This window comes from Triticum aestivum, chromosome 4B, assembly GCF_018294505.1.
Source record: "Triticum aestivum cultivar Chinese Spring chromosome 4B, IWGSC CS RefSeq v2.1, whole genome shotgun sequence".
Lineage (NCBI taxonomy): Eukaryota > Viridiplantae > Streptophyta > Magnoliopsida > Poales > Poaceae > Triticum > Triticum aestivum.
Window position 1 is genome coordinate 185,640,359 of NC_057804.1, and position 25,602 is coordinate 185,665,960.

Sequence of the window (25,602 nt, forward strand, 5' to 3'; positions counted from 1 at the left end):
CTCTGCCTATGTCAAATTCTCATCCCAACTAGATCCATAATCTAGCGCACAAGCTCTCAACATCTCCTTCGGAATCTGATTGACTCTCTCGGTCTGTCCATGTGTCTATGGGTGAAAGGTTGTACTAAACTCTAGCCTGGTACCCAAAATTTCATGTAACTGATTCCAGAACTTTGAGGTAAACTGGGTTCCTCGATCTGATACGATGGTCCTTGGAACTCTGTGCAAACATATGGTCCTGGTCATGTATATCTTTGCCAACTTTGCACTTGTATAGGTGGTCTTCACTGGGATGAAATGAGCTACCTTCATCAAATGATCGACTACAACCCATATTGAGTCATAGCCTGAAAGTGTCCTGGGCAATCATGTGATAAAATCCATACCTAGCTTATCCCACTTCCATTCGAGTATCGGCAATGGTTGTAGCAATCCTGCTGGCTTCTGATGCTCTGCCTTTACTCTCTGACATACATCACAAACTGCTACATACTCCGCAATATCCTTCTTCATTCCGGTCCACCAGAAACTGTCCTTCAAATCCAGATACATCTTGGTATTTCCTGGGTGAATCGAATACAGTGAATCTTGGGCCTCCTGTAGAATCAACTTCTTGATCTCCGGGTCATTAGGCACAGAAACACGGTCCTCAAACCATAAGATATCATGCTCATCCTCATGAAATCCCTTAGCTTTTCCTTTGCTCATCTTCTCCTTTATCTCGGCAATCTCCTTGTCTGTCTTATGAGCTTCTCTCATCTTATCCATCAAAGTAGACCGAATCTCCAATGCTGCTACATAGCCTCTCGGAATTATCTCCAAACATAGCTCACGAAGATCCTCTGCTAACTCCTTGGGTAACTCTCCGGTCAAGAGGGTGTTGACATGACTCTTATGGCTCAACGCATCGGCTACTATGTTAGCCTTTCCGGGGTGATAATGCAACCTCATATCATAATCCTTAATAAGCTCCAACCATCTCCTTTGCCTTAGATTCAACTCCTTCTGTGTGAAGATGTACTTCAAACTCTTGTGATCCATGTACACCTCACAATGGTTTCCGATGAGAAAATGTCTCCATGTCTTCAACGCATGCACTACGGCTGCTAACTCCAAATCATGTGTGGCATAATTCAACTCATGGGTTTTAAGCTGTCGTGAGGCATAAGAAACAACTCTTCCCTCCTGCATAAGCACCGCTCCAAGTCCTCAACGTGAAGCGTCACAATATACTTCATAATCCTTGCACTGATTTTGCAGAATCATCACCGTGATGTAACCAAACGTTTCTTCAACTCCTGGAAACTGGCCTCACATTCCTCCGTCCATTTGAATTTGGTGTCCTTCTTCAACAACTCCGTCATGGGTTTAGCAATCTTCGAGAAATTCTCAATGAATCTTCGGTAGTATCCTGTGAGTCCAGGAGAACTCCGGATCTCTCCAACTGATGTGGGTGCTTCTCAATTTGTCACAGTGACAACCTTGGTGGGGTCTACTGCTATTCCTTCTCCGGATATAACATGTCCGAGGAATCCAACTTCCTTCAACCAAAACTCACACTTACTGAACTTGGCATATAACTGATGTTCTCTGAGTTTCCCAAGTACCAAACGCAAATGCTCCTTATGCTCCTCTTCGTTCTTCAAATAGACCAAAATATCATCAATGAACACCATGACAAACTTATCCAGAAACTCCATAAACACCTTGTTCATCATGTTCATAAAATAGGCAGGTGCGTTAGTCAAACCAAATGACATAACGGTATACTCATATAGCTCGTACCTTGAGGTAAAAGCTGTCTTAGGTATCTCCTGCTCACGAATCTTCAGCTGGTGGTATCCTGATCGCAGATCGATCTTGGAAAATACTTTAGCTCCTTGCAACTGGTCAAACAGATCATTGATCATCGGCAGTGGGTACTTGCTACGTCTTGAGCTTGCGTTGATTTTCCTTGAAGAGGAAAGGGTGATGCAACAATAGTAGCGTAAGTATTTCCCTCAGTTTTTGAGAACCAAGGTATCAATCCAGTAGGAGGCTCCTCAAAAGTCCCACGCACCTACACAAACAAACAAAGAACTCGCAACCAACGCAATAAAGGGGTTGTCAATCCCTTCACAGCCACTTGCGAAAGTGAGATCTAATAGAGATAGTATGATAAGATAAATATATTTTTTGTATTTTATAATATAGATGCAAAAAGTAAAGATGCAAATAAAAGTAGACTAGAAGCAAATATGATAAGAGATAGACCCGGGGCCCATAGGTTTCACTAGAGGCTTCTCTCAAGATAGCATAAGTATTATGGTGGGGGAACAAATTACTATCGAGCAATTGATAGAAAAGCAAATAATTATGAGATTATCTAGGCATGATCATGTATATATGCATCACGTCTGTGACAAGTAGACCGACTCCTGCCTGCATCTACTACTATTACCCCACACATCGACCGACTCCTGCCTGCATCTAGAGTATTAAGTTCACAAGAACAGAGTAACGCATTAAGCAAGATGACATGATGTAGAGGGATAAACTCAAGCAATATGATATAAACCCCATCTTTTTATCCTCGATGACAACAATACAATACGTGCCTTGCAACCCTTTCTGTCACTGGGTAAGGACACCGCAAGATTGAACCCAAAGGTAAGCACTTCTCCCATGGCAAGAAAGATCAATCTAGTAGGCCAAACCAAACTGATAATTCAAAGAGACTTGCAAAGATAACTCAATCATACATAAAAGAATTCAGAGAAGATTCAAATATTATTCATAGATAAACTTGATCATAAACCCACAATTCATCGGATCTCGACAAACACACCGCAAAAAGAGTTTACATCGAATAGATCTCCACAAGAGAGGGGGAGAAGATTGTATTGAGATCCAAAAAGAGAGAAGAAGCCATCTAGCTAATAACTATGGACCCGTAGGTCTGTGGTAAACTACTGACAACTCATCGGAGGGGCAATGATGTTGATGTAGAAGCCCTCCATGGTCGATTCCCCCTCCGACGGAGCGCCGGCAAAGGCTCCAAGATGGGATCTCGCGGATACAGAAGGTTACGGCGGTGGAAATTGTGTTTCGGTGGCTCCCTGGATGTTTTCGGGGTACGTAGGCTTATATAGGAGGAAGAAGTGCGTCGGTGGTCGCCCGAGGGGCCCACGAGACAGGGGGCGCGCCCTATGGGGGGGGCGCCCTCCTATCTCGTGGAGGCCTCGACTGCTTCTTGACTTGCACTCCAAGTCCTCTGGATCACGTTCGTTCCAAAAATCACGCTCCCGAAGGTTTCATTCCGTTTGGACTCCGTTTGATATTCCTTTTCTTTGAAATACTGAAATAAGCAAAAAAACAGCAATACGGGCTGGGCCTCCGGTTAGTAGGTTAGTCCCAAAAATGATATAAATGTGTAAAATAAAGCCCATAAAACATCCAAAAGGGGTAATATAATAGCATGGAACAATAAAAAATTATAGATATGTTGGAGACGTATCAAGCATCCCCAAGCTTAATTCCTGCTCGTCCTCGAGTAGGTAAATGATAAAAATAGAATTTTTGATGTGGAATGCTACCTAGCATAATTCTTAATGTAATTTTCTTTATTGTGGCATGAATGTTCAGATCCAAATGATACAAAATAAAAGTTTATATTAACATGAAAATGGTGATACTTCAAGCATACTAACCAAAGTAATCATGTCTTCTCAAAGTAACATGGCCAAAGAAAGTTATCCCTACAAAATCATATAGTCTGGATGTTGCTCTATCTTCATCACAAAAAGTATTTAATCATGCACAACCCCGATGACAAGCCAAGCAATTGTTTCATACTTTAATAATCTCAAACTCTTTAAACTTTCACGCAATACATGAGCGTGAGCCATGGACATAGCACTATATGTGGAATAGAATGGTGGTTGTGGAGAAGACAAAAAAGGAGAAGATAGTCTCACATCAACTAGGCGTATCAACAGGCTATGGAGATGCCCATGAATAGATATCAATGTGAGTGAGTAGGGATTGCCATGCAACGGGTGCACTAGAGCTATAAATATATGAAAGCTCAACAAAAGAAACTAAGTGGGTGTGCATCCAACTTGCTTGCTCACGAAGACCTAGGTGCATTTTGAGGAAGCCCATCATTGGAATATACAAGCCAAGTTCTATAATGAAAAATTCCCACTAGTATATGAAAGTGACAACATATGAGGCTCTCTAACATGAAGACCATGGTGCTACTTTGAAGCACAAGTGTGGAAAAAGAGATAGTAGCATTGCCCTTCTCTCTTTTTCTCTCATTTTTTCTTTTTCTTTTTTTCTTTTTTTTCTTTGACCTTTTTTTTTCTTTTTGGACTTTCTTTTTTTATTTCTCTTTTTTTATTGTAAAGTCCGAAGTCTCATCCCGACTTGTGGGGGAATCATAGTCTTCATCATCCTTTCCTCACTAGGACAATGCTCTAATAATGAAGATCATCACACTTTTATGGATTTACAACTCAAAGCTAGAACAAGATATGACTCTATATGAATGCCTCCGGCGATGTACCGGGATATGCAATGTATCAAGAGCGACATGTTTGAAAATTATGAAGGTGGCCTTGCCACAAATACAATGTCAACTACATGATCATGCAAAGAGCAATATGATAAAAGTAATGCGTGTCATGTGAACGGAACGGTGGAAAGTTGCATGGCAATATATCTCGGAATGGCTATGGAAATGCCATAATAGGTAGGTATGGTGGCTGTTTTGAGGAAGGTATATAGTGGGTGTATGGTACCGGCGAAAATTGCGCGGCACAAGAGAGGCTAGCAATGGTGGAAGGGTGAAAGGGTGCGTATAATGCATGGACTCAATATTACTCAAAAGAACTAATGTACTTGTCGCAAAAATCTAGAAGTCATCAAAAACCAAAGCACTGCATGCTCCTAGGGGGATAGATTGGTAGGAAAAGACCATCCCTCGTCCCCGACCGCCACTCATAAGGAAGACAATCAATAAATAAAATTATGCTCCAACTTCATCACAAAGCGGTTCACCATACATGCATGCTACGGGAATCACAAACCTCAACACAAGTACTTTTCATAATCACCTCAACTAGCATGACTCTAATATCACTACCTCCATATCTCACAACAATTATCAAGCATGATATTGACCATAGCATCCAATTCTTTTCTATGATAGTTTTTATTATACCCAACCTGGATGCTCATCATCCTAGGACCAACTTTGTAACCATAGCAAATACCATGCTGTTCTAAAAGACTCTCAAAAAGATATAAGTGAAGCATGAGAGACTAGCAATTTCTTCAAAATTAAGTCACCACCGTGCTCTAAAAAATATAAGTGAAGCACTAGAGCAAAAACTATCAAGCTCAAAAGATATAAGTGAAGCACATAGAGTATTCTAGCAAATTCTAATCAAGTAGGCTTCTCTCAAAAGGTGTGTACAGAAAGCATGATTGTGGTAAACTAAAAAGCAAAGACTAATATAATACAGGATGCTCCAAGCAAAACACACATCATGTGGCGAATAAAAATATAGCTCCAAGTAAAGTTACCAATGAACAAAGATGAAAGAGGGGATGCCTTCCCGGGGCATCCCAAGCTTAGGCTTTTGGCTATCCTTGAATATCTTGGGGTGCCTTGGGCATCCCGAAGCTTAGGCTCTTGCCACTCCTTATTCCATAGTCCATAAAAGCTCTACCCAGAACTTGAAAACTTCACAACACAAAACTCAACAGGAAATCTTATAAGCTCCGTTAGTGAAAGAAAACAAAACCACCACATAAGGTACTGTAATTAACTCATTCTTTATTTATTTTGGTGTTAAACCTACTGTAATCCAACTTCTCTATGGTTTATAAACTAATTTACTAGCCATAGATGCATCGAAATAAGCAAACAACACACGAAAAACAGAATCTGTCAAAAACAGAACAGTCTGTAGCAATCTGTAACTAACGCAAACTTCTGGAACTCTAAAAATCCTACCAAAATAGGAAGTCCTGGAAAATTTGTTTATTGATCAGAATAAAAAAGAATCAACGCAAAATCCCGTTTCTGTGAGTTAACAAAACTAAATCCGTGCGTGCAAAGTTTCTGTTTTTTTAGCAGAATCAACTCAACTATCATCATAGGTTATCCTGTAGGTTCTACTTGGAACAAACACTAATTAAAAGATAAAAACACATCTAAACAGAGGGTAGATGCAAGATTTATTGCTAAATAGGAACAAAAACAAAAAACACAAAGAAAATTGGGTTGCCTCCCAACCAGCGCTATCGTTTAACGCCCCTAGCTAGGCATAAAAGCGAAGATAAATCTAACGAGTGCCATAGCCCGCATGATAGATTCATAAGGTAATTTGACTTTATTTCTTGGAAAGTGCTCCATGCCTTTCTTTAATGGAAATTGGAATCTAATATTCCCTTCCTTCATATCAATAATCGCGCCAATCGTTCTAAGGAAAGGTCTACCAAGAATAATAGGGCAAGAAAGATTGCAATCTATATCAAGAACGATAAAATCTACGGGAACCAAATTTCTATTTGCAACAATGAGAACATCATTGATCCTTCCCATTGGCTTTTTAATGGTGGAATCCGCAAGGTGCAAATTTAAAAAGCAATCATCAAGATCCTAGAATATCACATAAAGTTTTCGAAATCGTGGAAACACTAGCACCCAAATCACACAAAGCAAAACACTCATGATCTTTAATTGTAATCTTTATAGTAGGTTCCCACTCATCATTAAGTTTTCTAGGTATAGAAACTTCCAATTTAAGTTTTTCATCATAAGATTGCATCAAGGCATCAACGATATGTTTGGTAAAAGCTTTATTTTGACTATAAGCATGAGGAGAATTAACAACGGATTGCAACAAGGAAATACAACCTTCTAAAGAACAATTATCATAATCAAATTCTTTGAAATCCGAGATAGTGGGTTCAATGCTATTTAAAGTCGTGACCTCTCCAATCCCACTTTTACCAAATTTAGCATCAAGATCTAAAAACTCCAAATTCTTGGGACGCCTTCTAGGTAAAGTTGACTCATTATCAGTCCCATAATTATCAAGATTCATATTGCAAAACATAGATCTAATAGGAGACGCATCAATAACTTTAAGATCCTCATCATCATTTTCATATAATTTTTCTGGTTTGGCGGCCATCTTATTGACTAAGGTGGCTTGCTTATCAGAAATTTTGGCTATAGCATTTTCAATCCGGGTAATTTGAGCATTCACACCATAAAATTCTTTATTCATATCATCAAGCTCTTTGTTCATAAACACCAAAAAACCTTTTTGTTCCTTAAGCTCTTTTCTGAAGAAATTATTATGCTCAAATTGCAAATTTGTAAAGCTTCTAATATTTGATTCAACCTCTCCCAACCTTCTAAGAAGGTGGTCAGAACCCTTAGGCAAAGCCATAAGGACAAACAAGCACACAAACAAGCAGAAAAAGACAAGCAAAAAGAGAGGAGGAGATTGGGAAAGAGAGGGCGAATAAAACGGCAAGGGTGAAGTGGGGGAGAGGAAAACGAGAGGCAAATGGCAAATAAAGTAAATGCGAGGGAGATGAGTTTGTGATGGGTACTTGGTATGTCTTGACTTGAGCGAAGACCTCCCCGGCGACGGCGCCAGAAATCCTTCTTGCTACGTCTTGAGCTTGCGTTGGTTTTCCTTGAAGAGGAAAGGGTGATCCAGCAATAGTAGCGTAAGTATTTCCCTCAGTTTTTGAGAACCAAGGTATCAATCCAGTAGGAGGCTCCTTAAAAGTCCCACGCACCTACACAAACAAACAAAGAACTCGCAACCAACGCAATAAAGGGGTTGCCAATCCCTTCACGGCCACTTGCGAAAGTGAGATCTAATAGAGATAGTATGATAAGATAAATATATTTTTGCTATTTTATAATGTAGATGCAAAAAGTAAAGATGCAAATAAAAGTAGATTGGAAGCAAAAATGATAAGAGATAGACCCGGGGGCCATAGGTTTCACTAGAGGCTTCTCTCAAGATAGCATAAGTATTACGGTGGGTGAACAAATTACTATCGAGCAATTGATAGAAAAGCGAATAATTATGAGATTATCTAGGCATGATCATGTATATAGGCATCACGTCCGTGACAGGTAGACCGACTCCTGCCTGCATCTACTACTATTACTCCACACATCGACCGACTCCTTCCCGCATCTAGAGTATTAAGTTCATAAGAACAGAGTAACGCATTAAGCAAGATGACATGATGTAGAGGGATAAACTCAAGCAATATGATATAAACCCCATATTTTTATCCTCGATGGCAACAATACAATACGTGCCTTGCAACCCTTTCTGTCACTTGGTAAGGACACCACAAGATTGAACCCAAAGCTAAGCACTTCTCCCATGGCAAGAAAGATCAATCTAGTAGGCCAAACCAAACTGATAATTCGAAGAGACTTGCAAAGATAACTCAATCATACATAAAAGAATTCAGAGAAGATCCAAATATTATTCATAGATAAACTTGATCATAAATCCACAATTCATCGGATCTCGACAAACACGCCGCAAAAAGAGTTTACATCGAATAGATCTCCACAAGAGAGGGGGAGAACATTGTATTGAGATCCAGAAAAGAGAGAAGAAGCCATCTAGCTAATAACTATGGACCCATAGGTCTGTGGTAAACTACTGACAACTCATCGGAGGGGCAAGGATGTTGATGTAGAAGCCCTCCATGGTCGATTCCCCCTCCGGCGGAGCACCGGCGAAGGCTCCAAGATGGGATCTCGCGGATACAGAAGGTTACGGGGGTGGAAATTGTGTTTCGGTGGCTCCCTGGATGTTTTTGGGGTACATAGGCTTATATAGGAGGAAGAAGTACGTCGGTGGTTGCCCGAGGGGCCCACGAGATAGGGGGGCACGCCCTATAGGGGGGGGGACGCCCTCCTTTCTCGTGGAGGCCTTGGCTGCTTCTTGACTTGCACTCCAAGTCCTCTGGATCACGTTCGTTCCATAAATCACGCTCCCGAAGGTTTCATTCCGTTTGGACTCCGTTTGATATTCCTTTTCTTCGAAATACTGAAATAGGCAAAAAACAGTAATATGGGCTGGGCCTCCGGTTAGTAGGTTAGTCCCAAAAAAGATATAAATGTGTAAAATAAAGCCCATAAACATCCAAAAGGGGTAATATAATAGCATGGAACAATCAAAAATTATAGATACGTTGGAGATGTATCAGTACTTATTCTTGATTGTCACTTCGTTCAATCCTCGATAATCAACAACCATCCTCAATGATCCATCCTTCTTCTCCACTAGAAGCACTGGTGACCCCCAAGGTGACGAACTTGGGCGAATATAGCCTTTATCCAGTAACTCCTTAATCTGCTTCTTAGTTTCCTCCAAATCCTTTGCGGGCATCCTGTACGGTCTCTTAGATATTGGCCCTGTGCCTGACAAAAGCTCAATCAAAAACTCAATGTCTCTATCCGGTGGCATGCCTGGCAACTCTTATGGAAATACGTCAGGTAAATCCTTCACCACTGGTACCTCCTCCTGTACAACTCCTGATAAGGAATTCACTTGAGTCCTCTTCGGCACATGCTGGGATACATACTTGATCCTTCTTCCTTCTGGGGTAGTAAGCAAAATCGACTTACTGGCGCATTCAATGTTCCCTCCATACTTCGATAACCAATCCATGCCTAATATCACATACAGTCCTTGTGACTCCAATACTATTAGGTCTGAGGGAAATACGTAGTTACCAATCCTTAATGGTAACCGATCACACCATAGACTAGCCATATACTCTACTCCTGGCGAGGTTACTAACATGGGTGACATAAGGGCTTGGGTTGGCAGTTTATACTTATCCACAAATCCCCTTGATATGTATGAATGCGATGCACCAGTATCAAAAAGAACAATTGCAGTAAATGACTTAATGAAAAACTTACCTACTACTGCATCTGGCTGGGCTTCAACCTCCTCCACGTTAACATGGTTCACCTGTCCCCTGTTGAAAGGGTTCGGCTTCTTCCTAGAGCTTCCATTGCCATTTCCATTCTTTGCTTCAGGACATTCAGTGGCATAATGTCTAGTCTTCTGGCATTTGAAATAGGTAATGTGGCTTAGATCCCTCTTGGCTGGTGTTGATGGGTTGGTACGGTTCTGTCCGTTGCTTCCTCCATTCCCATTGCCATTCTTGTGGCCACTATGGTTGTGCGAACTCCCTCCATTGTGATTGTGACCTCCATGGGTATGCTGAAAAGGTCCTCCCAAGTTCGGGGTAAAATGAGGCTTCTGCTGAGCTCCATAATTGTACTTCCCTTGTCCATACTTCCTCTTGCGGCTGTCAATCTGCTACTGCTTCCCTTCAATCATGAGAGCTCTATCTACCAACTCCTGGTAGTTGTTGAAGGTTGCCACCATTAACTGCATGCTCAGCTCATCATTCAGTCCTTCCAGAAACTTCTCCTTCTTAGCTGCATCCGTAGCAACGTCATCTGGGGCATAACGTGCTAGCTTACTAAAACATCCACATACTGGCCAACTTTACGTCCTCCTTGGCGCAAGTTGCGAAACTCACGCTTCTTCATGGCCATAGCTCCCGCTGAAACATGGGCAATGTGGAAAGCCTGCTGGAACTGGTCCCATGTGACAGTGTCGATGGGGTAAGTGGCTGTGAAATTCTCCCACCATGATGTTGCGGGTCCACCAAACTGATGTGCGGCAAAGCGCAGTCTCTCCGCATCTGTGCATCCTGCAGTGGTCAACTCCCTTCCAATCTTGCGGAGCCAATCATCTGCAACTATCGGCTCGATGCTACTAGAGAACACCGGCGGATTGAGCCTTAAGAAACGGGCTAAGTGATCAACAGGTGGTGGTGGTGGTGGGTTGTTGTTGTTGTTGTTGTTGTTGTTGTTCCCCTGATTCTAATTCTGGACTAGTATCTGCATCAATGCATTCTGCTGCTGGATCAACTGAGTGAGCTCCGGTGGGAAAGCAAATCCATTGTTGCGTCTCGGAGGCATCTGAGGGTTTGAGAAAAGATGAGAAAACAGAATAGAATGAGGTCCTGAGAGAGAACATTACCCATATGCACATGAGACAAACACAAACATATCACTTCAATCAAATCAAACAAGGGCATACAACGGTCTAACTATCGTTACGAAAGTGCTGGGACTATACTATATACATGGGGGAATACTACTACTGTTATGGTGGTCGACTAGAAAAATTGATCGGTCGAAGACTCCATGATATCTGCTCCAGCTTCATCAACAAAGTCATCATCGCTATCGTCGGGGTCCAAGTCAGTGTCGTCGATGATGATGTAGTTCTCCGGGCAAGTGGAATCATCATCATCTCCTCTTGGCGCGGGGTCTCCCATGAATACTCCGATCTTCTTTATCAGGTCGTCATTCTTATCCAATAATGTTACGATTTCCTCCTCATATCCATCACATGTGGTCTTGAGTTCTTCTTCCAGCTCCGTGATCCTAATCATTGCCTTCTTCAGATCTATCATGCCTGCGCACATCTCATTCTCTTAGCGACGAATGTGCTGGTTTAACTCCTGGATGAAAGCTGCAATTGATCTATCCTTCCTGGTGCTGATCATCTCCCATTGCTCATCTCGGCGCCCACAAATCTGGTAGATAGTATCCTTGTGATCCTTGTGGTACACTTCTCCAATGCGTCCCATGGTAATGTGTGCTGCCATGCTCTTTCCTAGACTCTAGGTTGGTGCATCAAAGGAAAATTCTATGGGCTCAGTGACGGGCATGAATGTCCTTCCTGGAACTTGAACTTGAATCATCCAACGATCCTCTTCTAGTAAAGTGGCGATGTAGGTCCCGGTGAAACTTGGTACTCCGATGTTCAGGTATCTAGTGACTTCCTTCAAGTGGCGTCCAAAAGGTGTATCTTCAATCGATTGCGCGAACTTGTTCCTTGCATCCGCCATCCTAAAGAGTAGAAAAGGGAGAGGAGTTAGAAATGAGAAGAGAGTAGCGATCTAGGGCTTTGGCTTAGTGGTCGTGTCCTACAGTCAGCGTGTGCTCTAATACCATCTTGTAGCGACCAGACCTCAAACAGTCTGATCTCTGTGCATCAGTGTCATCCCTGGATCGGTAATGCTGACACGCACAGTACTTGAAGGATTTATAACAGAGTAGCAATCACACACTTATTACATCGAATGTCTCAAAAGAGAACTTATTACAATAAATATGGCTTAAGGCCATCTAAATACGATAACAGCTGATACGTCTCGACGTATCTATAATTTTTGATTGTTCCATGCTATTATATTACCCCTTTTGGATGTTTATGGGCTTTATTTTACACATTTATATTACTTTTGGGACTAACCTATTAACCGGAGGCCCAACCCATATTGCTGTTTTGTTGCCTGTTTCAGTATTTCGAAGAAGAGGAATATCAAACGGAGTCCAAACGGAATGAAACCTTCGGCAAAGTTATTTTTGGAACAGAACCAATCCCAGGAACTTGGAGTGCAAGCCAGGGGATCATCGAGGAGGCCACGAGACAGGGGGGCACGCCCTCCCCCCTGGGCGCGCCCACCCCCCTGGGCGCGCCCTACCCTCTCGTGGGCCCCTCGAGGCTCCCCCGACCGACTTCTTTCGCCTATATAAGCCTATGTACCCTAAAAACATCGATGGAGAAGATAGATCGGGAGTTCCGCCACCGCAAGCCTTTGTAGCCACCGAAAACCTCTCGGGAGCCCGTTCCGGCACCCTACCGGAGGGGGAACCCATCACCAGTGGCCATCTTCATCATCCCGATGCTATCCATGACGAGGAGGGAGTAGTTCACCCTCGGGGCTGAGGGTATGTACCAGTAGCTATGTGTTTGATCTCTCTCTCGTGTTCTCTCTATGGCACGATCTTGATGTATCACGAGCTTTGTTATTATAGTTGGATCTTATGATGTTTCTCCCCCTCTACTCTCTTGTGATGAATTGAGTTTCCCTTTTGAAGTTATCTTATCGGATTGAGTATTTATTTGAGAACACTTGATGTATGTCTTGCCGTGTTTATCTGTGGTGAAAATGGGATATCACGTGCCACTTGATGTATGTTTTGGTGACCAACTTGCGGGTTCCGCCCATAAACCTATGCATAGGGGTTGGCACACGTTTTCTTGACTCTCCGTACAAACTTTGGTGCACTCTTTGAAGTACTTTGTGTTGGTTGGATGAATCTGAGATTGTGTGATGCATATCGTATAATCATGCCCACGGATACTTGAGGTGACAATGGAGTATCTAGGTGACATTAGGGTTTTGGTTGATTTGTGTCTTAAGGTGTTATTCTAGTATGAACTCTTGAATAGATTGATCTGAAAGAATAACTTTGAGGTGGTTTCGTACCCTACCATAATCTCTTTGTTTGTTCTCCGCTATTAGTGGCTTTGTAGTGAATCTTTGTTGCATGTTGAGGGATTGTTATATGATCTATCTATGTTATTATTGTTGAGAGAACTTGCACTAGTGAAAGTATGAACCCTAGGCCTTGTTTCCTATCATTGCAATACCGTTTACGCTCACTTTTATCAATAGTTACCTTGCTGTTTTTATTATTTCAGATTACAAAAACCTTTATCTACCATCCATATTGCACTTGTATCACCATCTCTTCGCCGAACTAGCGCACCTATACAATCTACCATTGTATTGGGTGTGTTGGGGACACAAGAGACTCTTTGTTATTTGGTTGTAGGGTTGTTTGAGAGAGACCATGTTCATCCTACGCCTCCCACGGATTGATAAACCTTAGGTCATCCACTTGAGAGAAATTTGCTACTGTCCTACAAACCTGTGCACTTGCAGGTCCAACAACGTCTACAAGAAGAAGGTTGTGTAGTAGACATCAAGCTCTTTTCTGGCGCCGTTGCCGGGGATGTGAGTGCTTGAAGGTATATCTTTAGATCTTGCAATCAAATATTTTTGTTTCTTGTTTTATCACTAGTTTAGTTTATAAAAGAAAAACTAAAAAAATAGAGTTAAGCTTGTCTCATACGCTTTGTTTTTTTAATATCTTTCGTGAGTATGATGAAAAGGAAAATTGTGCTCAAGTGCTAGAAGAAGAAATCTATAGAATGCTTGATACCAAATCTTTGAATGATGAGCATGATTGCAATGTTGTTAGTATGAACTCCTTGAATATCCATAGTACTAATGATGATTGCACTAGTTATGATGAAAATGTCTCCATTAAGCATGTCGATTTTTGTGGAGTAGATTGGGTTCGCAAGTACACACCAAATAGGGAAGACAGATATTGCAAGAGACATAAGCATTTAGAAACTAAATGGTTGCAAGAAAGGCTAAATGTGAGTGCTAAAAATTTAAATTTCCTTTGCTGTACTTGTGAACTTTGCAATGAACGTGATCATTTACATCTCCAATGCAAATTGTTTCATGATCGAATCGTGTCCAAAAATTGTGATGATTTGATCTCCCTTGTTCATTACAATGAACTTAGTTTGCTTTTGGGTTATGAAGAATTGAAACGTGCAACTAAGCTTATTCCAAAATTTAATCTTGAGCATTTCCTTGATATTGATTTAGAGGAGATTTATTTGTTTTGTGCGGTGAATTGCATTGAAAATCCTTATATTGCCAATCACCTAAAGAAAAGAAAGCAATTAGAAGATGAAGAGAATACTAATGAAAGGGAAGAGACTTCCCAATCTCCTCCTATTATTTCTTATGATGAATCAGGTAACGAGGAGGAGCTTTCTATTCAACCAATCTCGTCAATAAGGAGCTCAAAGAGGAAGGTTGAACCCACACATAATGTGAAGAAGAAAAAGAAAAGAAGGAGCAACAAAGGTAAAAAGGTATCCCTCCCAAATGATGTTGCTCCTACTACTCATTGTGATAATGATAATTGCTATACTATTGGTGCTATCCATACTATTAATGATGAGAGTGATTATGCTTATGATATGAAAAGGCCCAAGCTTGGGGAAGCTATCTTTGATGAGGATGAAATATTTGAGAATATATTTGCTGAAATTAATGTTTGTCCCAAGCTACGTTTAATGAAGATGATATTTTTAGCATCCCAAGTTTTGATATGCAAAGTTGTTATGATGATAGCATGCCTCTTACCTATGATGATTATATTGATGAAAGTGGGTTTGGAAGAGTGTCAACTTTAGGAAGTAGTGATCCCACTATTTTGGTGGATGTTGAATTTTATTGTGATGAATATGAAAGTGGATTTGGAAGAGTGTCAACTTTATTTAGTGATTCCACTATCTTGGGAGAGGTTTCAATCGATTATGATGAGAACGAAGTTGCTACTTATGATGATTATTGTGATGAAACTTATGCTATAAAAAGTAGTGATGATTATATTTATAAAACTTGTCATGATTATGATTACCCTTTTTCTGAACATTGCTCTTTTAATGTGGAAACAATTTTTAGTGTTCAAGTCTTTTATGATACTTCCGCTATTCCGAATGAGAAGAATTTTGCTTATGTGGAGAGTAGTAAATTTTCTATGCTTGTAGATCATGAAAAGAATGCTTTAGGTGCTGGTTATATTGTTGAATTCATTCATGATGCTACTGAAAATTATTATGAGGGAGGAATATATGCTTGTAGGAATTGCAATAATATCAAGTTTCCTCTCTATGTGTTGAAAATCTTGAAGCTATGCTTGTTTTACCTTCCTATGCTAGTTGATTATTGTTCCAATAAGTTGTTTTCTCACAAAATCCCTATGCACAGGAAGTGAGTTAGACTTAAATGTGCTAGTCATATGCTTCATGATGCTCCCGTTATGTTTCAGTTCTTATCTTTTATGTGAGCATCATTGTCATCATTATGCATAGCTAGAAAGGCATTAAAGAAAAGCGCTTGTTGGGAGACAACCCAATATTTAACCTTACTGTTTTTATGTCCACATGATTATGATACTGTATTAATCATGTTTTATATCTTTTGTTTCAATAAAGTGCCAAGTAAGACCTTTAGGATAGCTTTCGGTGATAGTTGTGTTGATCCTGCTGAGAATCAGAAACTTTTGCACCTAGTAAATTAGTTTTTTTAATTCACATAAACGTGATTCTGATCGGATTCTTTTTCCTATGGATTTATGCACAAATTTCTTAGGACTTCCTAATTTGGTAGGATTTTTGGAGTTCCATAAGTATACGTTTGATACAGATTACCACAGACTATTCTGTTGTTGACAGATTCTGTTTTCTATGTGTTGTTTGCTTATTTTGATGAATCTATGAGTAGTATCGGAGGGTATGAACCATAGAGAAGTTGGAATACAGTAGATATTACACCAATATGAATTTATAATGAGTTCATTACAACACCTAAGTGGTGGTTTTATTTTCTTATACTAACGGAGCTTACGAGTTTTCTGTTGAGTTTTGTGTTGTGGAGTTTTCAAGTTTTGGGTAAAGATTCGATGGACTATGGAATAAGGAGTGGCAAGAGCCTAAGCTTTTGTATGCCCAAGGCACCCCAAGGTAATATTAAAGGACAACCAAGAGCCTAAGCTTGGGGATGCCCCAGATGGCATCCCCTCTTTCGCCTTCGTCCATCGGTAACCTTACTTGGAGCTATATTTTTATTCACCACATGATATGTGTTTTGCTTGGAGCGTCATTTTCTTTTGTTAGTGATTGCCTGCTGTTATTTAGAATAATGTTTTGCATCTTTAGTTTCAATAAAAATGTGAAGGATAGCCTTTGCCATGCTTATTTTGCTAGTATACATGTTGCTGTTTGAAAACAGAAAGTTTACCGCTGTTGCAAAAATTTCCTAGAAAAGTCAGAGAATGATATAATGATGAAACCTTTTGAATACTGAGATATGATAAATCTTCTACAACGTAGTAGTTTTCTCATAATTTTTGGAGTTAGGGAAGTATTGATACTCTTGCATTCTTTACAGACTATACTGTTTTGGCAGATTGCTGCTATGTTTGCATTGTTTGCATATGTTTGCTTGTTTAATGATTCTATTGGAGGATAGGAGTATTAAATATGCAGAGGCATTTAGTATGCAATGTGGAATAATAATTTTAGTGATTTGTTACAGTACAAAATGATAAAGTTTTGCATTGGTTTATACTAACCTATCTCACGAGTTCTTGTTGAGTTTGTTGTGGATGAAGCTTTTGATAAAGAGAGAAACCATGATATGAGAGGAATTAAGGAGACACAAAAGTTCAAGCTTGGGGATGCACAAGGCACCCCAAGATAATATTTCAAGAAGTCTCAAGCATCTAAGCTTGGGGATGCCCCGTTAGAAATCCCACCTTTCTTCTTCAACAATTATCGGTTAGTATCGGTTGAGCCTAAGTTTTTGCTTCTTCACATGAGTTGTGCTATCCTTGCAATGTCATTTTATTTTGTTTTGCTTGCTGTTTTAATACAATACCAAGACCTGAAATTCCTTAATGTTAGAGAGTCTTCACATAGTTGCACAATTATTCGACTACTCATTGATCTTCACTTATATCTTTCGTAGTAGTTTGTCATTTGCTCTAGTGCATCACTTATATCTCTTAGAGCACGGCGGTGGTTATATTTTGTAGAAATTGCTAGTCTCTCATGCTTCACTTATATTATTTTGAGAGTCTTTTAGAACAGCATGGTATTTGCTATGGTTATAAAGTTGGTCCTAGAATGATGAGCATGCAAGTTGGGTATAATAAAAACTGTCATAAAAAGTGAATTGGATGCCATGATCAATTTGATACTCGATAATTGTTTTGAGATATGGAGGTAGTGATATTAAAGTCATGCTAGTTAGGGTGATTATGAAAAATTATTGTGTTGAGGTTTGCGATTCCCGTAGCATGCACGTATGGTGAACCGCTTTGTGATGAAGTTGGAGCACAATTTTATTTATTGATTGTCTTCCTTATGAGTGGCGGTCGGGGACGAGCGATGGTCTTTTCCTACCAATCTATTCCCCTAGGAGCATGCGCATAATACTTTGTTTTTGATGACTTGTAGATTTTTGCAATAAGTATATGAGTTCTTTTAACTAATGTTGAGTCCATGGATTATACGCACCCTCACCCTTCCACCATTGCTAGCCTCTCTTGTGCCGCGCAACTTTCCCCGGTACCATACACTCACCATATACCTTCCTCAAAACATCCACCATACCTACCTATTATGGCATTTCCATAGCCATTCTGAGATATATTGCCATGCAACTTTCCACCGTTCCGTTCATATGACACCATTACTTTTGTCATATTGCTCTTTGCATGATCATGTACTTGACATCGTATTTGTGGAAAGGACACCTTCATAATTTTCATACATGTCACTCTTGATTCATTGCATATCCCGGTACACCACCGGAGGCATTCATATAGAGTCATATCTTGTTCTAGCTTTGAGTTGTAATTCTTGAGTTGTAAATCCATAAAAGTGTGATGATCTTCATTATTAGAGCATTGTCCTAGTGAGGAAAGGATGATGAAGACTATGATTCCCCCACAAGTCGGGATGAGACTTCCGACTTTACGAAAAGAAAAAGAAAAAGAAAAAATAGAGAAAGGCCAAAAAGAAAAAGAAAAAGCCAAAGAAAAAAAAGAAAAAAAAAGAGAAAAGAAAAAAAATAAAATGGGAGAAAAAGAGAGAAGGGACAATGCTACTATCTCCTTTTCCACACTTGTGCTTCAAAGTAGCACCATGATCTTCATGATAGAGAATCTCCTATGTTGTCACTTGCATATACTAGTGGGAATTTTTCATTATAGAACTTGGCTTGTATATTCCAATGATGAGATTCCTCAAAATGCCCTAGGTCTTCGTGAGCAAGCAAGTTGGATGCACACCCACTTAGTTTCTTTTGTTGAGCTTTCATATATTTATAGCTCTAGTGCATCCGTTGCATGGCAATCTCTACTCACTCACATTGATATCTATTAATGGGCATCTCCATAGCCCATTGATACGCCTAGTTGATGTGAGACTATCTTCTCCTTTTTGTCTTCTCCACAACCACCATTCTATTCCATATATAATGCTATGTCCATGGCTCACGCTCATGTATTGCGTGAAAGTTGAAAGAGTTTGAGATTATTAAAGTATGAAACAATTGCTTGGCTTGTCATCTGGGTTGTGCATGATTAAATACTTTGTGTGATGAAGATAGAGCAACAGTCAGACTATATGATTTTGCAGGGATAACTTTCTTTGGCCATGTTATTTTGAGAAGACATGATTACTTTGATTAGTATGCTTGAAGTATCACCATTTTCATGTTAATATGAACTTTTATTTTGTATCATTTGGATCTGAACATTCATGCCCCAATAAAGAAAATTACATTGAGAATTTTGCTAGGTAGCATTCCACATCAAAAATTCCGTTTTTATCATTTACCTACTCGAGGACGAGTAGGAATTAAGCTTGGGGATGCTTGATACGTCCAACGTATCTATAATTTTTGATTGTTCCATGCTATTATATTACCCCTTTTGGATGTTTATGGGCTTTATTTTACACTTTTATATTATTTTTGGGACTAACCTATTAACCGAAGGCCCAGCCCATATTGCTGTTTTATTGCATGTTTTAGTATTTCGAAGAAAAGGAATATCAAACGGAGTCCAAACGGAATGAAACCATTGGCAAAGTTATTTTTGGAACAGAACCAATCCCGGGAACTTGGAGTGCAAGCAAGGGGATCATCGAGGAGGCCACGAGACAGGGGGCGCGCCCACCCCGCTGGGCGCTCCCTACCCTCTCGTGGGCCCCTCGAGGCTCCCCCGACCAACTTCTTTCGCCTATATAAGCCTACGTACCCTAAAAACATCGATGGAGAAGAGATCGGGAGTTCCGCCGCCACAAGCCTCTGTAGCCACCAAAAACCTCTCGGGAGCCTGTTCCGGCACCCTGCCGGAGGGGGGACCCATCACCGGTGGCCATCTTCATCATCCCGATGCTATCCATGACGAGGAGGGAGTAGTTCACCCTCGGGGCTGAGGGTATGTACCAGTAGCTATGTGTTTGATCTCTCTCTCTCTCGTGTTCTCCCTATGGCACGATCTTGATGTATTGCGAGCTTTGTTATTATAGTTGGATCTTATGATGTTTGTCCCCCTCTACTCTCTTGTGATGAATTGAGTTTCCCTTTTGAAGTTATCTTATCGGATTGAGTATTTATTTGAGAACACTTGATGTATGTCTTGCCGTGTTTATCTGTGGTGAAAATGGGATATCACGTGCCACTTGATGTATGTTTTGGTGACCAACTTGCGGGTTCCGCCCATAAACCTATGCATAGGGGTTGGCACACGTTTTCTTGACTCTCCGTACAAACTTTGGTGCACTCTTTGAAGTACTTTGTGTTGGTTGGATGAATCTGAGATTGTGTGATGCATATCGTATAATCATGCCCACGGATTCTTGAGGTGACAATGGAGTATCTAGGTGACATTAGGGTTTTGGTTGATTTGTGTCTTAAGGTGTTATTCTAGTATGAACTCTTGAATAGATTGATCTGAAAGAATAACTTTGAGGTGGTTTCGTACCCTACCATAATCTCTTCGTTTGTTCTCCGCTATTAGTGGCTTTGTAGTGAATCTTTGTTGCATATTGAGGGATTGTTATATGATCTATCTATGTTATTATTGTTGAGAGAACTTGCACTAGTGAAAGTATGAACCCTAGGCCTTGTTTCCTATCATTGCAATACCGTTTACGCTCACTTTTATCAATAGTTACCTTGCTGTTTTTATTATTTCAGATTACAAAAACCTTTATCTACCATCCATATTGCACTTGTATCACCATCTCTTCGCCGAACTAGCGCACCTATACAATCTACCATTGTATTGGGTGTGTTGGGGACACAAGAGACTCTTTGTTATTTGGTTGCAGGGTTGTTTGAGAGTGACCATCTTCATCCTATGCCTCCCACGGATTGATAAACCTTAGGTCATCCACTTGAGGGAAATTCTCTACTGTCCTACAAACCTGTGCACTTGCAGGTTCAACAACGTCTACAAGAAGAAGGTTGTGTAGTAGACATCAACAACGGAAGACTTGGAAGATAAAGCGAGTCCATCAACTCCGACGGCATACTGAGTGAAAGATCACGACCTAGGGCTCCTTACTCGTCGTCTGAAAAGTCTGCAACATGAACATTGCAGCCCAAAAACGGGTCAGCACATGGAATATGCTGGCAATGTTAGAGAGTAATGAACATGATAATGCTATCACTACATGCATATATGGCTGGTGGAAAGCTCTATGGTTACAGTTTTGCATAAAGCCATTTTTTCCTACAACCAAGGAATAAATTTTATTTAACTATCATGGTGGTTGTTAAACATTGAGAAGGTTCCTCCAACACAATCCCAATTAAGCTTCATTGAGTTCCATGCTATTATATTACCCCTTTTGGATGTTTATGGGCTTTATTTTACACATTTATATCATTTTTGGGACTAACCTACTAACCGGAGGCCCAACCCATATTGCTGTTTTTTTGCCTTTTTCAGTATTTCGAAGAAAAGGAATATCAAACGGAGTCCAAACGGAATGAAACCTTCGGGAGCGTGATTTTTGGAACGAACGTGATCCGGAGAGCTTGGAGTGCAAGTCAAGAAGCTTCCGAGGGCCCCACGAGATAGGGGGCTGCCCCCCCCTTGTAGGGTGCGCCTCCTGTCTCGTGGGCCCCTCGGGCGGCCACCGACGTACTTCTTCCTCCTATATATACCTACGTACCCCGAAAACATTCAGGAGCACCACGAAACACAATTTCCACCGCCGTAACCTTCTGTATCCGCGAGATCCCATCTTGGAGCCTTCGCCGGCACTCTGCCGGAGGGGGAATCGACCATGGAGGGCTTCTACATCAACATCCTTGCCCCTCCGATGAGTTGTGAGTAGTTTACCACAGACCTACGGGTCCATAGTTATTAGCTAGATGGCTTCTTCTCTCTTTTTGGATCTCAATACAATGTTCTCCCCCTCTCTTGTGGAGATCTATTCGATGTAAACTCTTTTTGCGGTGTGTTTGTCGAGATTCGATGAATTGTGGGTTTATGATCAAGTTTATCTATGAATAATATTTGAATCTTCTCTGAATTCTTTTTTGTATGATTGAATTATCTTTGCAAGTCTCTTCGAATTATCAGTTTGGTTTGGCCTACTAGATTAGTCTTTCTTGCCATGGGAGAAGTGCTTAGCTTTGGGTTCAATCTTGCGGTGTCCTTACCCTGTGACAGAAAGGGTTGCAAGGCACGTATTGTATTGTTGCCATCGAGGATAACAAGATGGGATTTATATCATATTGCATGAGTTTATCCCTCTACATCATGTCATCTTGCTTAATGTGTTACTCTGTTCTTATGAACTTAATACTCTAGATGCAGGCAGGAGTCGGTCGATGTGTGGAGTAATAATAGTAGATGCAGGCAGGAGTCGGTCTACTTGTTATGGACGTGATGCCTATATACATGATCATGCCTAGATAATCTCATAACTATGCGCTTTTCTATCAATTGCTCGACAGTAATTTGTTCACCCACCGTAATACTTATGCTATCTCGAGACAAGCCTCTAGTGAAACCTATGGCCCCCGGGTCTATCTCTTATCATATTTGCTTTCAATCTACTTATATTTGCTTCCTTACCTTTTGCATCTATATCATAAAATACCAAAAATATATTTATCTTATCATACTATCTTTATTAGATCTCACTTTCGCAAGTGGCCGTGAAGGGATTGACAACCCCTTTATTGCGTTGGTTGCGAGTTCTCAGTTTGTTTGTGTAGGTGCGTGGGACTTTTGAGGAGCCTCCTACTGGATTGATACCTTGGTTCTCAAAACTGAGGGAAATACTTACGCTACACTTTGCTGCATCACCCTCTCCTCTTAGAGGAAAACCAACGCAAGCTCAAGACGTAGCAAGAAGGATTTCTGGCACCGTTGCCGGGGAGGTCTTCGCTCAAGTCAAGACATACCAAGTACCCATCACAAACCCATCTCCCTCACATTTACATTATTTGCCATTTTCCTCTCGTTTTCCTCTCCCCCACTTCACCCTTGCCGTTTTATTTGCCCTCTCTTTCCCAATCTCCTCCTCTCTTTATCGCTCGCTTTCTTCCGCCTTGCTTTTGTTTGCCGCTATGTCTGAAATTGGGGAGATTATCGTCGATATGGACAATAATGATAACATGGAAAATCCCGAGGCCCCGGCCGATGAACCCCCTATCTTGCATACTAAAAAGTTTCGAATCGGTAGTGGTAAGATCATTGGCAAAGGTGTTATTCAAGATTTCTTTACTTGTGTTGGTGCTTTACCTTCCTTGGGCGGTTCTATTCTTCGTAGAACTAGTAGTCTTGCGGATACTATCGCTATGCTCGTAGTTGAACTTGAAAGACAATTTATGCATTTGCATCCTTGCATACAAAGAATTTTCCTAGAATTCTCTAATATTGAGCATTCTTCTGTTAAGTGCGCTGTTACTATCTTTTTGGCTCATGAGTTTAGATTTATCGTAAGAGAGGCCAAAGAAATCTTTGCGCACTATAGGGTGGACGCCGGTCGTCCTCCCATAGAGGCGATCCTCTATGATCAAGAGGAAATTAGGCGTTTTCAATCTTCAGACTATGTTGCTTTTAATGAAAACCTTAGAAAAAAGGTTCCTACCAATGTCTTGGTTGATTGCATTAACGAGCTTAATAATGATTTTGCCCTTCGAAACAATGAGCTAGGATACTCTCTTGAGTATAGGCTCACGAGATTTTGCCAAAAGAATGCTTTTAGTGATGAAATAGTTGTGCACTATGAAGGGCCAAAGGAGGAACCGTTCCTCCTGTGATTGATCTTGGGGATCTTTGTCCCACTAAATTTAGCCCTTTTGATTACTTTTGCTTTCCTCAAAGGAAACTTGCTGCCGAACGTAGAGAGTATGAGATGAGCTTTCAAGATCTATCTTATTATTACGGCACTACTTAGATCTATCCTTGCTTTTATGCCTAGCTAGGGGCGTTAAACGATAGCGCTAGTTGGGAGGCAACCCAATTTTTCTTTGTGCTTTTTTTCTTTTTGCTCCTGTTTAGTAATAAAAATTGCATCTACCCTATGGTTAGATGTGTTTTTATCTTTTAATTAGTGTTTGTGCCAAGTAGAACCTATAGGATAACCTACGATGATAGTTGATTTGATTCTGCTGAAAAACAGAAACTTTGCACGCACGAATATAATTTTGTTAAATCACAGGAAGGTGATTTTGCATTGATTCTTTTTGCTTCTGTTCAATAAACAAAATTTCCAGGACTTCCTATTTTGGTAGGACTTTTAGAGTCCCATAAGTTTGCGTTAGTTACATATCTATAGACTATTCTGTTTTTGACAGATTCTGTTTTTCGTGTGTTGTTTGCTTATTTCAATGCATCTATGGCTAGTAATTCAGTCTATGAACTATAAAGAAGTTGGAATACAGTAGGTTTAACACCAAATTAAATAAAGAATGAGTTCATTGCAGTACCTTATGTGGTGGTTTTGTTTTCTTTCACTAACGGAGCTTATAAGATTTCCTGTTGAGTTTTGTGTTGTGAAGTTTTCAAGTTTTGGGTAAAGCTTTTATGGACTATGGAATAAAGGGTGGCAAGAGCCTAAGCTTGGGGATGCTTATGGCACCCCAAGATATTCAAGAATAGCCAAAATCCTAAGCTTGGGGATGCCCCAGGAAGGCATCCCCTCTTTCGTCTTCGCTCATTGGTAACTTTACTTGGAGCTATATTTTTATTCGCTACATGATATATGTTTTGCTTGGAGCGTCGTGTAATATATTAGTCTTTGCTTTTTAGTTTACCACAATCATCCTTGCTGTACACACCTTTTGGGAGAAGCCTATTTGATTAGAATTTTGCTAGAATACTCTATGTGCTTCACTTATATCTTTTGAGCTTGATAGTTTTTGCTCTAGTGCTTCACTTATATCTTTTAGAGCACGGTGGTGTCTTAATTTTGAAGAAAGTGCTAGTCTCTCATGCTTCACTTATATTATTTTGAGAGTCTTTTAGAACAGCATGATATTTTCTATTATCATAAAGTTGGTCCTAGAATGATGAGCATCCAAGTTGGGTATAATAAAAACTATCATAGGAAGTGAATTGGATGCTATGATCAATTTGATACTTGATAATTGTTTTGAGATATGGAGGTAGTGATATTAAAGTCATGCTAGTTGGGTGATTATGAATTTAAAGAATGCTTGTGTTAAAGTTAGCAAGTCCCGTAGCATGCACGTATGGTTAAAGTTGTGTAACAAATTTGAAACATGAAGTGTACTTGGCTTGTGCATCCTTATGAGTGGCGGTCAGGGACGAGCGATGGTCTTCTCCTACCAATCTATCTCCTAGGAGCATGCACGTAGTACTTGGTTTTTGATGACTTCTAAATTTTTGCAATAAGTATATGAGTTCTTTTGACTAATGTTGAGTCCATGGATTATACGCACTTTTACCTTTCCGCCTTTGCTAGCCTCTTCGGTACCGTGCATTGCCCTTTCTCACCTTGAGAGTTGGTGCAAAATTCG